This window comes from Phodopus roborovskii, unplaced genomic scaffold (genome assembly GCF_943737965.1).
Source record: "Phodopus roborovskii unplaced genomic scaffold, PHOROB, whole genome shotgun sequence".
Taxonomy (NCBI): Eukaryota; Metazoa; Chordata; class Mammalia; order Rodentia; family Cricetidae; genus Phodopus; species Phodopus roborovskii.
In genome coordinates this window covers 4,913,720-4,926,611 of record NW_026125540.1, presented here as the reverse complement: position 1 = coordinate 4,926,611, position 12,892 = coordinate 4,913,720, and the positions used below count along the sequence as shown (strand labels likewise).

General features: G+C 43.9%; 1 pseudogene; it reads right to left on the bottom strand.

Annotated features, from left to right (window-relative positions):
- LOC127216310 (tubulin alpha-1C chain-like) overlaps positions 1–11,267 on the bottom strand; it is a 52,497-nt pseudogene extending 41,230 nt beyond the window's left edge.
- Positions 11,268–12,892: the final 1,625 nt, after the last annotated feature.

The following is a 12,892-nucleotide window of genomic DNA, read 5'->3' as shown; positions in this document are numbered from 1 at the left end:
CAGAAAACGGGTGAAAATGTGTTTGAACATGGGTGGGGCAAATTCCAGCCCCAGTAAGCGGTAGAACTTGGCAGCCTTGGCCACGTGATTCCAGCTCTACATTCATGGATACAATAAAGGGGTTGGGGGAATCTCTCATCATAGCTAAGGAAAGCATCTGAGGCCAGGCATGTGTCAGGGGTGTCTGCATGGAGTCCCCGAGAGGCTATTATGTGAAGCTGTGAAGGTGAAGCCTGGGTTGCCTTGGAGACCCCAGGATGTTGGAGGTGCCAGAGTGGTGGGACACCTGCCAGGGTGAACTGCTAACAGGGATCGGAGAGAGAGAGAGAGAGAGAGAGAGAGAGAGAGAGAGAGAGAGAGAGAGAGAGAGAGAGAGAGAGAGGGAGGAGCATGTTGTTAGTCAACAAAGCTGAAAGGAGTTAGACAGTTCTCTGACAGCAGACATGGAGATGCAGAGTTTGGAGTTTGCTCCTCTGGTTTTCAGTCTTGTTTTGCCCCAGTATTTCCTCACTATGCTTCCTTTCCTCCCTTTTGGGATGGTAACGTGTGTCCTGTGCCAGTGCCAGTATATTGTGGAAGCATATGATCTGCTTTTTGATTTTGATTTATAGGGGTTATAGTTGTGAGATTGCCATGAGTCTCAGAAGAGACTTTGAACTTTGGACTTTTAAAACCCTGTTGAGATTGTTAGAGACTATGGGGACTTTTGCAGTTGGACTGAATGCAGTTTTACAATATGATATGGCTACAAGCCTATGGGGGTTAAGGAGTGGAATGTGGTGGGTTGAGTAAGAATGACCCCCATGGGCTCATATATTTGAGTGCTTAGTCATCAGGGAGTGGCCCTGCTTAGAAGGATTAGGAGGTGTGTCCTTGTTGAAGGAAGTGTGTCACTGGGGTAGGCTTTGAGATTTCAAGAGACCAAACCAGGCCTAGTGACTTTCTCTTCCTGCTGCTCACAGGTCCAGGTGTAGAACTCTTAGCTAGTTCTCCAGCACCATGTCTGCCTACGTGTTGCCATGTTCCTTGACATGATGATAATGGACTAAACTTCTGAAACTGTAAACAAGCCCCAATTAAATGCTTTCCTTTATAAGAGTAGCCATGGTCATTGTGTTTCTTCACAACAATAGAACACTAAGATAGATCCAAGCTTGCTCTCTTTTTCATATGAAGATGAAGGGGCTGTATACAAGTTAGGGGACTGGCATTCTGATCTTAGACTTCAGTCTTCTAGATCTGTGGAGAGGTATCTCTGCTATCTTAACTACTCAGTCTATTAGTTTTTTAAATTTTTTTTTTTTATATTGCTGTGTGTGTGTCTCCTCTGTGTATGGGCACATGCCATGGTGCACATATGTAGGTCAGAGGACAACTTGCAGGAGTCACTTCTCCTTCTCCTGTTGTTGTGTGATAACTTTTTGTATAGTGTGAGGCTATGTCTCTGCCGAGGCACCTTCTGATTGGCTTAATAAAGAGATGAATGGCCAATAGCTAGGTAGGAGAAAACAGGTGGGATTTCCAGGAAGAGATAGGCACTTTGGGAAGAATCTGAGAGACAAAGAATTTGCCAGTGAGACACATAGGAAATGGGCATACAATTCTGAGGAGAGGTAATGAGCCATATGGCAGGATGTAGATTCATGTAAACAGTTAATTTAATCTGTAAGAGCTAAGCTAAGGCCAAGCTTTCATACTCAGGAAGAAGTCTCTGTTACTCTTTGAGATCTGGCACTCCAAAAGAAAATCCGACTACATTCCATGTTGGCTCTGGGGATAGAACTCAGGATATCAGGCTTGGAGACAAGCACCTTTACTTGCTAAGCCATGTCACTGGCTCCAGGCAATGGAATTTCATTGTGATAGTCTAGGCAGCCAGAAGTGAAATCAGTAACAAGAAAGTGGGGTGTGGCTGTAACAAATACCTAAACTTGTCAAAGAGGCCTTGAACTGAGGGCAAGGCATATATATGCTCAGGAAAGCTAAGATTGCTGTGTATCTTGGCTGCTAAATGGTGTTTGGTAAGGGCTCAGAAAGACAGGAAGTTATCTCTAGAGAAAGCTTCAGTTTTCTTAGGAAATGCATAAGTAATCCTGAATAGGGTATTGGAAAGAATAAGAAGGGAAAGGTTATTCTGGTGACGTCTCAGATGGGTGGAAGGAGCAGTATGTCACTGGAATTGGAGGGGACACCTTTGGAGTTCTTTCACGGCCTGGTGTTTGTTGGAAGGCAGAGCTCACAAGCAACAAAGTTAGATATTTAGATGAGGAGCCCGTTTTAAAATTTTTTTAAGTGAGCATATATAGATTCGTGTGTGTGTGTGTGTGTGTGTGTGTGTGTGTGTGTGTGTGTGTGACTTTATTTTCTTACTCATTTCCCTCTCTCACTGCCTTCCTCCTTTGGCACTATCCATCTCTTGCTGGTTCCCTACCTCCTCTCCAAGAGTTCTTCTTTCTTTTCTTGTTTTTAAAGATTAGTTATTATTTTGTGTATATGTGTGGAGGTCAGAGGACATCTTTGGAGTTAGCTGTCTCCTTTCACTGTGTGGGCTTTGGACTTTGAACACGGGACCCTCCTGAGTTCTTTGCTGACTCTTGACCAGAGCTATCAGCCTTATCATCTCTGTTGGCTGCAGACTCTTGCCTCACAGAGTTCTTCAGTGTGGCTTCCTGTTGTCTTTAAAGTCAGTGGTGAAGGAGGAGGAGTGCAACAAAATGAGTGCTCTGAGTAGCTCTGCCTCAGCCGCTCCCAGAGTGCAATGCAGCCTGTGGAAACCTAGGGGATGGATGTCATCCCTATCCATCTCCACTGCCACCCACCCCCTTATATTTTGAAACCAAAGAGGCAATCCTTTCCATGAGAGTCACTGTGGAGATTCTCCAGGAACTAAAAATTGAACTACATGTGACTATATGTCATACCTGTGTATAACAACAGAAGAACAACTCAGTTAAAACACCATAGAGATACATATCTGTGTTTATTGCTGCCCTTGGTCACAAGGGCTAAAAAGTGGAACCAACAGGTGAATGGATAAATAAAATGCAATGTGTGTGTGTGTGTGTGTGTGTGTGTGTGTGTCTGTCTGTCTATTTTGTTTAGCTGTAAAGAAAAATAGAATCACAACATTTACATTTGCAGGAAAATGGATGCTACTTTGACTCAGAAAGACAAATGGTGTTCTCTCTGTTAAACTAATTAATTTTGTTTTTTGGAGACAGAGTTCCTTTGTGTAGTCTTAGCTATCCTCTGTTCAAATTTATTGTTTATGTGCTTGTGTTTGTGAGTGTCCCATAGCACCCACATGGAGGTCAGAGGACAGCTCAAAGCAGTTATTTCCTCCCAATGTAGGTTTCAGGAATTGAACTTAGGTTGATTGGCTTGGCAGCAAGCACCTTTACTTGCTGTGATAGCTATTCTTAGTTGTCAGTTTGACTACATCTGGAATTAACCAATTCACTGGGCACAACCCTAAATGTGGACCACACCTTCCCTTGGCAGCTTATATAAAGGACACGGAAGAACGTAGCTTTTGCTCTTTGCCTGCTTGCCTTTGCTCTCTCTCCAGTGGCACGAAAGCTTGCTTTCTGAGGGTTCCAATGTATTCTGAAGACCAGCTGAGACATCAGCCTTTAGTACTGAAAAACTAATGGATTCTTAGACTTTCAGTTGGGAGGCAGCCATTGTTGGAGTAGCTGGACCACAGCCTATGAACCACTCTACTAAATCCTGTTATATGCCTGTGAGATAAGAGGGAGAAGATGGTGAGAGCAGTGGGGTACATGAAATCGGGGAGACACCTCTTGTCCTGTGGTAACCAGGAGCTGCATCCTGCAACAGTCTACCGCAAGTAGAACCTTTCTTAGGTAGATTGGGATGAGGTCAAAGGCTCAGTCAACTCTTAAAGTTTTGGAGAAATGGTCTCAATATGTAGCCCAGCCTGGCCTTGAATGCCCCACCTTTATACCCCAGCCTCTGAAGTCCTAGGATTAGATGTGGGTGTACACCACATGCCCCCACTATGTAGCCTTGCAACTCCACCGGAACAGTGTGGTGACACCATGCCCAGAGTCTTTTAGGCTCCTAACTTCGTGATGATATTGTTGCACAGAAAAAGACAACAGGAAAAACTGTGCTCCCATTTCCTCCCATCTTTTGCTTCTCATATTCTTCAAAAGTGGGATGATTTCTAAGGTGAGCTGAAAGAAATTTTCTGTTTAATCAATATCAGCTAAGGTCTGTTTTGCCTTCACTACTGGGCACAGAACCCAGGGCCTTGTGTTTACTTTCCAGGCAAGCACTCCACCACTGGGTCATATCCCTAACCCTCAGCTAAGGTCTCAAAGACATATTGTCAGAGCACCTACAACAGGACTTGCTTTCTATCTGGAATAAATTCAAAACTCAGAAGAAAAAAAATGAATTGCAATGGAATTGAATTCACACAGGTTATCGCAACAAGCTTTAGGATTAGATTGGTTGTATATCAGAGTGAGAAGGATGGGCAGATGCAGAAGATGGGCTCTGCAAAACCAGGGGGAGGAGCTGCAGGCCATTCCTGCCCCTGCACAGATTGCTTTGTTTTGGAAACATTGTCACCTATGACTTTCTCTACCTAGTGTCCCTCAGGCCCCTTACCCTCTCTAAACAGATGACTCTATTGGCCACTTCTGTTGATAAACAACATGGGCATGGTGTCACATGTCTGTAATCTTAGCTCTTGGAAGGTGGAGACTGGAGGATCAAGTGTTCAAGGCCAGTCTCAGCTGCATGATGGGTTCAAGATCAGCCTGGGCTATTTTTGACTTTGTCTCAAAAACTAAAACGTAAACAATAATAGGGATAAATAATACAAGAATATACATGTTGGTGGTTAAACTCTCAGGGTCTAGAGGAGACAGACCTAGGTTTCAGTTCCAGTCCTACTAGGTAAGATTAACTGTCCCAAGCATGCTTTCTTGTTCTCTAAGCCTTAGTGCTGTTTTTTTCTTTTTTGTAAAATAAGGAAAATTACAGAACAGAAAAGAAAGGGGTCAAGGCTCATGAAAACAGAGTTCTTCAAAAGGAAATACAAGGCCTCTTAATATAAATTAATACCACATGGGTCAAGAAAGTGGTTTAGCTCAGGGATGACAGCCTCTCTAAGCCTTGACATACTCTTGCTGCTAATTGCTCTGGGAAGCAGCCACTCTACTGTACTGCTAGCAAAATGCCTGTTGGTACCTTTCTCACGGGGGCAACTGCCAATGGCCATCTTTAGCAAAACACAGTCAGTTTTTATCCAGTCACCCACGTATGAAGTTTATTGTATGGGTATGCTGGTGTACCTGCGGAATAGCATATTAATATAATATGTAATGGCAAAAAGTCAGAATTAATCCACTGCTCATCACTTTTGAACAGATTAAGCTATAGTGCATCAGTACAATGGCATCAGAGGTGCAGTACAGTGTAGAATGGAAGATAATGAAAGTCTCTGCGAATTGGCATGGGGGAACTTTGGTTTAAGTGAAAGTACAAATGGGGAAAAACAGTAAGGTATAGGACAATAGTGGAATGCATTACATTTTGTGAAAAACAAGAACATAAATACGTGTTCAGATGTGTGTGGTGGCACATGCCTATAATCCTTCCACTTGGCAGGAGGATCAAGGCCAGTCTCAGCTATATGGTGAATTCAAAGTCTGCCTTGGCTGCATGAGACTCTGTCTAAACACACACACACACTTACAAATGTACACACACACTTACAAATCCACACACACACACATTTTCACATACACATATACACACACATACACACACATACACATTTTCACACACACACTCACATACACACACACTTACAAATCCATACACACACATTTTCACATACACACACACATACACATTTTCACACACATACTCACATACCCACACACACACTCACTCACTCACATACACATACACTCTCTCTCACACACATTCATTCATATGCACTGTATTTGCATAAAGGGAGGCTGGAAGATACCTGAAGATCTGATAGAGTAGTTACCTCTCAAGAGAACCGGTAGGGTATCAGATAGAATAAGTTGTTTCATTCTGGTCCTGTAGGTCCCCCACTCCCCCCGTAAATGTTTAGCCTTCCAAAAACATTTTAAAAAATTCCCAGCATTTCCAATACTATTTCCCCTCCTGCCTGTCTAAAAGTGGCAGTTGCAACACTTCTTCAGACTCATTTGTCATTTTTACATCAAATAGTGTCTCTTGCCCTAGGCTGGAGGGGGCAGCCTAATGTAACAACGGGAAAGAGCCCGGCTGGAATCCAGTTGGCCAAACCTCATTTCAAATTTGGCTCTGGCTCTTGCTAGCTGTGTGAACCAGGGCAAGCTACTTTGCCTCTCTGAACTTTGTACATTTTATAAGTATGAAGAATAAATTAGATGTTAATAACATGCTTAGTGTAGTACACAGAAGTTGTTAAACTCTTACATGATGGCTAATATTGGACTGTCAAAGCCTGGAAGTTAGAGACTTTTTGTTAGGCTTTATTTTTATCTACTGAATCAATCTTGAATGTGCTTTGTGCAAACTCAGACCCAGACCTGCACATGAACATGAAGTGGTGTGGATGGCGGCAGGTTTTTTCCTGAGGGATTGCAGGGACAGAAGCAGCCCAGTTTTCAATTCATAATTAGGAAAAATAAGTCCTCGCCTAGTCTCAGAACAAAGGGTAGAAACAGTTGCTTCTCCTCCCTCAAGGCATGACCTGCCTTTTTGTCTAGCCTCAGCTGCAGCAACAGGACAAGGACCCATGAAAGCAGGGTGCTTAGAGGCTGGACTCATTCCCAGGACTCTGCAGGAGGGGTCAAAGGCCAAGCAGTGTGAGCCTCAGGTGCTAAGCTACATTCCAGACCCTTTATTCTGATGCTGAGCTCAGGGCACATCATTAATTCAACACATAATTATAATTACCTATAGTGTGCCCGGCAACTGCTCGTGATTTGGAGAAACAAAGATCAATGAAGTCTGACTTTTGATCAAAGCTAAAATCAATTCTTCAGACATCTGTCCAATGTTTACCTTGCTGGGTTTAAAAAGTGGATTTTTGCAACTCCTTCCATATCAGCTCTGTCTTCCAATCCCTTTTAATTTTGACATTTAGACCTAGCTGCATATATACATATACATAACATACATTCATACATATATGCATGCATTCAGTCTCTGTTACCAGAATAAAAAGCACTTAAGGTCGTTAGCCTGAAAACACACACACACACACACACACACACACACACACTGAATGGCTCTGAGTTCTGTGGCTGTATCTAGCTTCACCCACAAGCTGAAGTAACATTACAACAGCCCTGTCTTAGAACAGGGAGGAGGCAGACACCCAGTCTTTTTGCAGTAAGTCCTTGGTGTCAGAGATGATCAGGAAAAAAGGCAGTTACCAGACTTGTGGGTTGAGTTTGTGGCTGGGCTTTGGAGCTTAATCTGACATGACTTTTCACAAGTGCAAAGTTTAATGGAACCTCTTAATTTGTCTTATTGGTCAGTGTGAAGTGATGACAATGACAGAGAATGAAGGCCTGGACATCACTAGGTATCCTTAAAGTAGGGGCTGGTGAGATGTCTCAGAAGGTCAGTATAGGACCTGGGTATGGGTCCCTTGCACGCATGTGAAAATCTGGGTGTGAGGCTGGGCAGTGAAGAGACAAAGGCAGGCAGATCTCTGTGAGTTCAAGGCTAGCCTGATCTACAGGGAGAGTTCCAGGACAGGCTCCAAAGATACATAAAGAAACCTTGTGGAGGGGGGGGGGCAGAAAAAACCCCAAAACAAGCCAAACAAAAAAATTCTGAGTGTGGTAGCACATACCTGTAGTGCCAGTGCTGGGGAAGCAGGGACAGGAGGATCAATTTAGCTATCTGCTGAACTACACACATGCATACCCACACACAAATTAAATAAAATGTAATTTTTTTAACATTTAAGAAATTTCCAGGCATCCTTGATGCTGGAGCTAAATCTACTTTCTATTCTAAGATAACAGGTTTAATGTCTGTCCAATAGATCATAAGTAAAATGGAAGCCAATTAGATTGGTTGCGAATTATGTGGGTAATGCGAAGACTGAGACCAAGAATTTTCTCCTTTTAGTCAGGAGCAACAATAGCTTTATGTAGCCAAGTGTGATGGCACAGGCCTTTAATTCCAGCACTCAGGAGGCAGAGGCTGACAGATCTCTGAATTCAAGGTCAACCTGGTCTCTATGGTGAGTTCCAGAACAGCCAGGGCTACAGAGAAAACCTCTCTTGAAAAACAAAATCGGAACAAACACAAAGTACTAACTACTTCTATGTCCAGCAAATAGCAGATCTGAGCATCCTCTGTTCTTGTGGGGCCTTCCCTTTTGCTCTCTGGCACACTTGCCACCCATCATGCTCATGCTCTTCGTCAGTGACCAGGACTCAGGGAGCCTCCCTGGCCAGCTGAGAGAGGAGAAAGGCTTCAAAAATTCCAGGTACGAGACAACAGTGGGGCTCTTCTGCCCGTGCAGGGCTTTCTCCCATGTTAATGACACTGAGTACCTTCCAGAGTTTTGGGAAATGAGTTAGAGAGTCTCAGAGTGGTGGCCTTGGATGGATGGCAGTGCTCAGCCAGCTGCTGAGCTTGATTGAAGGAGCTGTTAGTTTCCAGTCATCTCTTGGAGAGCATCCATCTTCACCCCCATCACTGACTCAAAAAGGGCAAAGCCTGCTGAGAGATCCAAGGCTCAGGACTCAGGTTGTTCGTGTCATTTGCTGCAATGTTGATCCTGTCCTCTCTGTGTACTTTGCCAGCTAGAACAAAACAGCGCTGCTATGGAAACCGCAAACACCAGGCAATCCTGGCCCCTGCACTTGGCAGCCCAGCCAGGGAGAGATAATGGCTTTTGTTGTTATCTATTGGATACTGATGCTCAGCCGGTTTTACCCTCAGGGCCCTAACTAGGGGTGGGCTGATACTGTACCACAAGCATTCTCTTGTCTGTTCCCTAGCCTCCTGATGTATGCCTAAGATAACCAGTCCAGCCTGGGCACCTGCTCATTATTCCGATGATAACCTGGGGCTTTACACTCGATGACAACTTCTGTGGTCCCTCATCTCAGGTGACTCTGGAAGCTAAAAACTATCCTCTCTGAACTGCTAGGCAAACCTACACCCTGTTTTCCAGAACTAATGAACACATTCTCCTAGAATGTATTGTGACTCACATGTTTTATGTTGGGTTGGGAAGGGCAGCAATATCCCCTGGTGGAACGTTCTGTCACACTCAGAGCAGGTGGCTGGGCATCTCTGTCCTTGGAATGAATACAAATTACAGCCATTTGAAAGCACATTTACTGCGAAACTCAAAAGATTATTAAAGCCTATTTGTTGGCTGTGGCATTTAATAAGAGGTCAATTCACTATATGTAACATCAACAATAATGATCGGAGAAGATAAGTCACAGGTTGGGTAGGTGGAGGCCTTTTGCTTCCCCCTCCCCCTTAGTTGCCAGGTTAAATCAAACATGGCCTAGCAGGCAGGAGGCGTGGGCAAACACAGCTGTGTTTAGAATGTACTCGTGTCTTGGTCTGTTTTCCCAATATTTGTGCTTTGGAAGGAGCTTTCTGCTTGAAATGTGCTTCTCTTGTGTTTTGAACTCCCTTATGTGGGAGGGGAAAATCATCCCACCTCTGTCTCCCAGATATCTCAGAGTTGGTTTTGTCTTCTTAAAGCAGGTTCTTTTTCTTGGTAACATCCATTTTCTGTGGTTTGAAACTGCCATTTTCTGGAAGAGATAATCTTGGAAGAATCTTCTGACCCATTTGCTTGCAAATGGCAAGAAATGTTTGATATTCTTAGAGCTCTTGCCACATAAAGCAGGGTGATTTTCAAATTCTATTTGATCCTTCTCAAAGCTAGCTAGTCTTGTTCTCTGAAAAATTGTAGCACAGGTAGAGAAAATGGCTCTAATTTCTGACCATTACTTCACTGTTTTTTTTTTTTTTAAACCAGAAACACTTTTATTGATAGTTTAGGACAGTTACACACACATACAAGGACAAATACAAGATAATGAAGTGTAGAATTTTTGCAAATGGCCTAATATTCTTCATCTTACCATCTCCTTTTGCACTATTTGCCCCAACCTCCTCATAATCCTTCCCTAGGGCAGCCATGTCCTCATGGGTCTCAGAGAACTCCCCCTCCTCCATGCACCCACATACCAGTGCACAAAGGCATGCTTGGCATACGTCAGATCAAATTTGGACATACATCAGATCAAACTTGTGATCTAGGTGAACACACAGCTCTCTGGACCTTGGCCAGGTTTCCACCAGATACCACAGTGGGAGGCTGGTAATTAGTGCCAACCTTGAAGCCTGTGGGGCACCAGTACACAAACTGGATGGTGCGATTGGTCTTGACATTTTTGGGAACAACATCTGCATGGTACAGCAGGCAGAAAGCCATGCATTTACCATGGAAAGGGTCACATTTCACCATCTGGTTGGCTGGCTCAAAGCAGGCTTTGGTGATCTTTGCTATTGTAAGCTATTTATGGTAGGCTTTCTCCGCAGAGATGACAGGGGCATATGTGGCCAGAGGGAAGTGGATTCCAGAGTAGGGTACCAGGTTGGTCTGGAATTCTATCAGGCCAACATTTAGGGATCCATCAAATCTGAGGGAAGCAGTTATGGAAGACACAATCTGGCGAAATAAGGCAGTTAAGGCTAGTGTAGGTTGGATGCTCAATATCAAGGTTCCACGGCAGATGTCATAGATGGCCTTGTGTACCACGAAGGCACAATAAGAGTGCTCTAGGGTAGAGTGGGTGGTGAGGATGGAATTGAAGGTCTCAACTACAGCAATGGAAACCTGGGGAACTGGGTAGATGGAGAACTCCAGCTTGAACTTCTTTGCATAATCAACAGAGAGCCACTCCATCAGCAGGGAGATGAACACAGAGCCAGTTCCCCCACCAAAGCTGTGGAAAACCAAGAAGCCCTCAAGATCTATGCACTGGTCAGGTGGCTGTCCAAGATAGGATATCAGTTATTTCCTTGACAATGGTGTAGTGGCCATGGGCATAATTATTGACAGCATCTTCCTTGCCTGTGATGAGAAGCTCAGGGTGGAAGAGCTGGAGGTGGGTACCAGTGTGAACTTCATCAATTACTGTGGGTTCCAGGTCTATAAACATAGCCTGGGGCCCATGTTTGCCAGCATCTGAAGAAGGTGTTGAAGGAGTCATCTTCTCTCCTAATGGTCTTGTCACTGGCATCTGTCTATCAGGCTAGATGCCATGTTCTGGGGGCTGGAGGGATGGCTCAGTGGTTAAGAGCTCTGGCTGCTCTTCCAGAGGTCCAGAGTTCAATTCTCATTAACCACATGGTGGCTCACAACAGGCAGACCACTGTATACATACTAGAAAAACAACATAAAACCTAGATACCATGTTCCAGGCACTAGAGTTCCCAGTAGGCATTGATGATCTGGACACCAGCCTAGCCAACATGAGTGGAGATGCACTTATGCATTTTGTCTTTGAAGTGGTCTGCAAATTCTGAGTAAGAGAAGATGACAAGGATCTCTCTCTAGTAGACTACCAAGGGGTTTCAGGGAGAGGCAGTCCACTGTTTTTTCTTCTAGAGCTTGCTATTCACAGGAATATGTGGAAGGGAGAAGTGAGTCATTGTGAGGCTTTCATCATTAATGGTTGTCTCTTGCCACAGAGGGAGAGCCAGCAATGGTGATATCTGGCTAAGAAGCTACTTGGATACTTGCATATGGTAACTGAAAAGGTACAGGCAGGCCTTGGCATAGCTGAGTCAACCAAGATATATATCATTAGTCAATGGCTCTGTTTCTTATGTCACATCTCTGATGTTGTTCTTTTATTCATCCAACTAGGAAATTTGGTAAACATCCTGGGTAGTTTTGTGTTAAGTGAAGCAGAGAACCCAGGGGTTGGGGACACAACTCAGCAAGAAAAAGTGCTTTCCCACTAAGCATGAAGGACCTGAGTTTGGATCCACAGGACTCTATAAAGTCAAGTGTGGTAGGGCACACCTATAATCTCAGAGCTGGGGATGCAGAGACAGTGATTGGGAGGATCTCTTGGGCTTGTTTCCTTTCTAGCCACGTCAGCTCTGGGTTCATGAGAGATCTTGTCTTAAAAAAAAAAAGTGGAGAGCAATTGAGAAAGACACCTGATGTTCACACTTGCCTCCATATACAATAGCACTTACACACACACACACACACACACACACACACACACAGCTTGTTCTGTGAGATGTGTTAAAAGCTTTCATGTCCTAGAATTCTGGGGGGAGCCTAGACAGGAACTTCCAAACCTCTTCTGATAGAGTCTTAGAGATTGCTCTTGAACTAGACTGGGAAAGAAAGATAAAAATAATATGTACAGAAATGTATACACATGCACTTATACATACATGTGTATATATGGACAATGCTCATATTTGTAAAGGTTCACAAAAGGATGCTCAACTCTGATACTGTTTTGCACCAGGTTTGGAAGCCCTTACTTTGGCTGTAGTATGACTGAGAGTGAGCACAACAGCAGGAACCAGAGGGGTGGCTTGGGTGGTAAAGAGCCCATCATGACAATCAGCTGCATGCTAAGAGTCCTAAGAGCCCCTGTGGGACATCAAGGCTGTGGTTGTGGGTCTGGCCTCAGAATATTACAAACTGAGCTGGGTAGGAGGCCACAGCAAAACTCATTGGATCTATAAATAGTCTACTGCAAAGAGACTTAAAAACAAAAAAACAAACAAACAAAAAAAAAAAAAAAAAAAAAAAAACAAAAAACCCACCTGGGATGGTGTTAGTTAATGTTAGTCCGTTCTCTCTGTG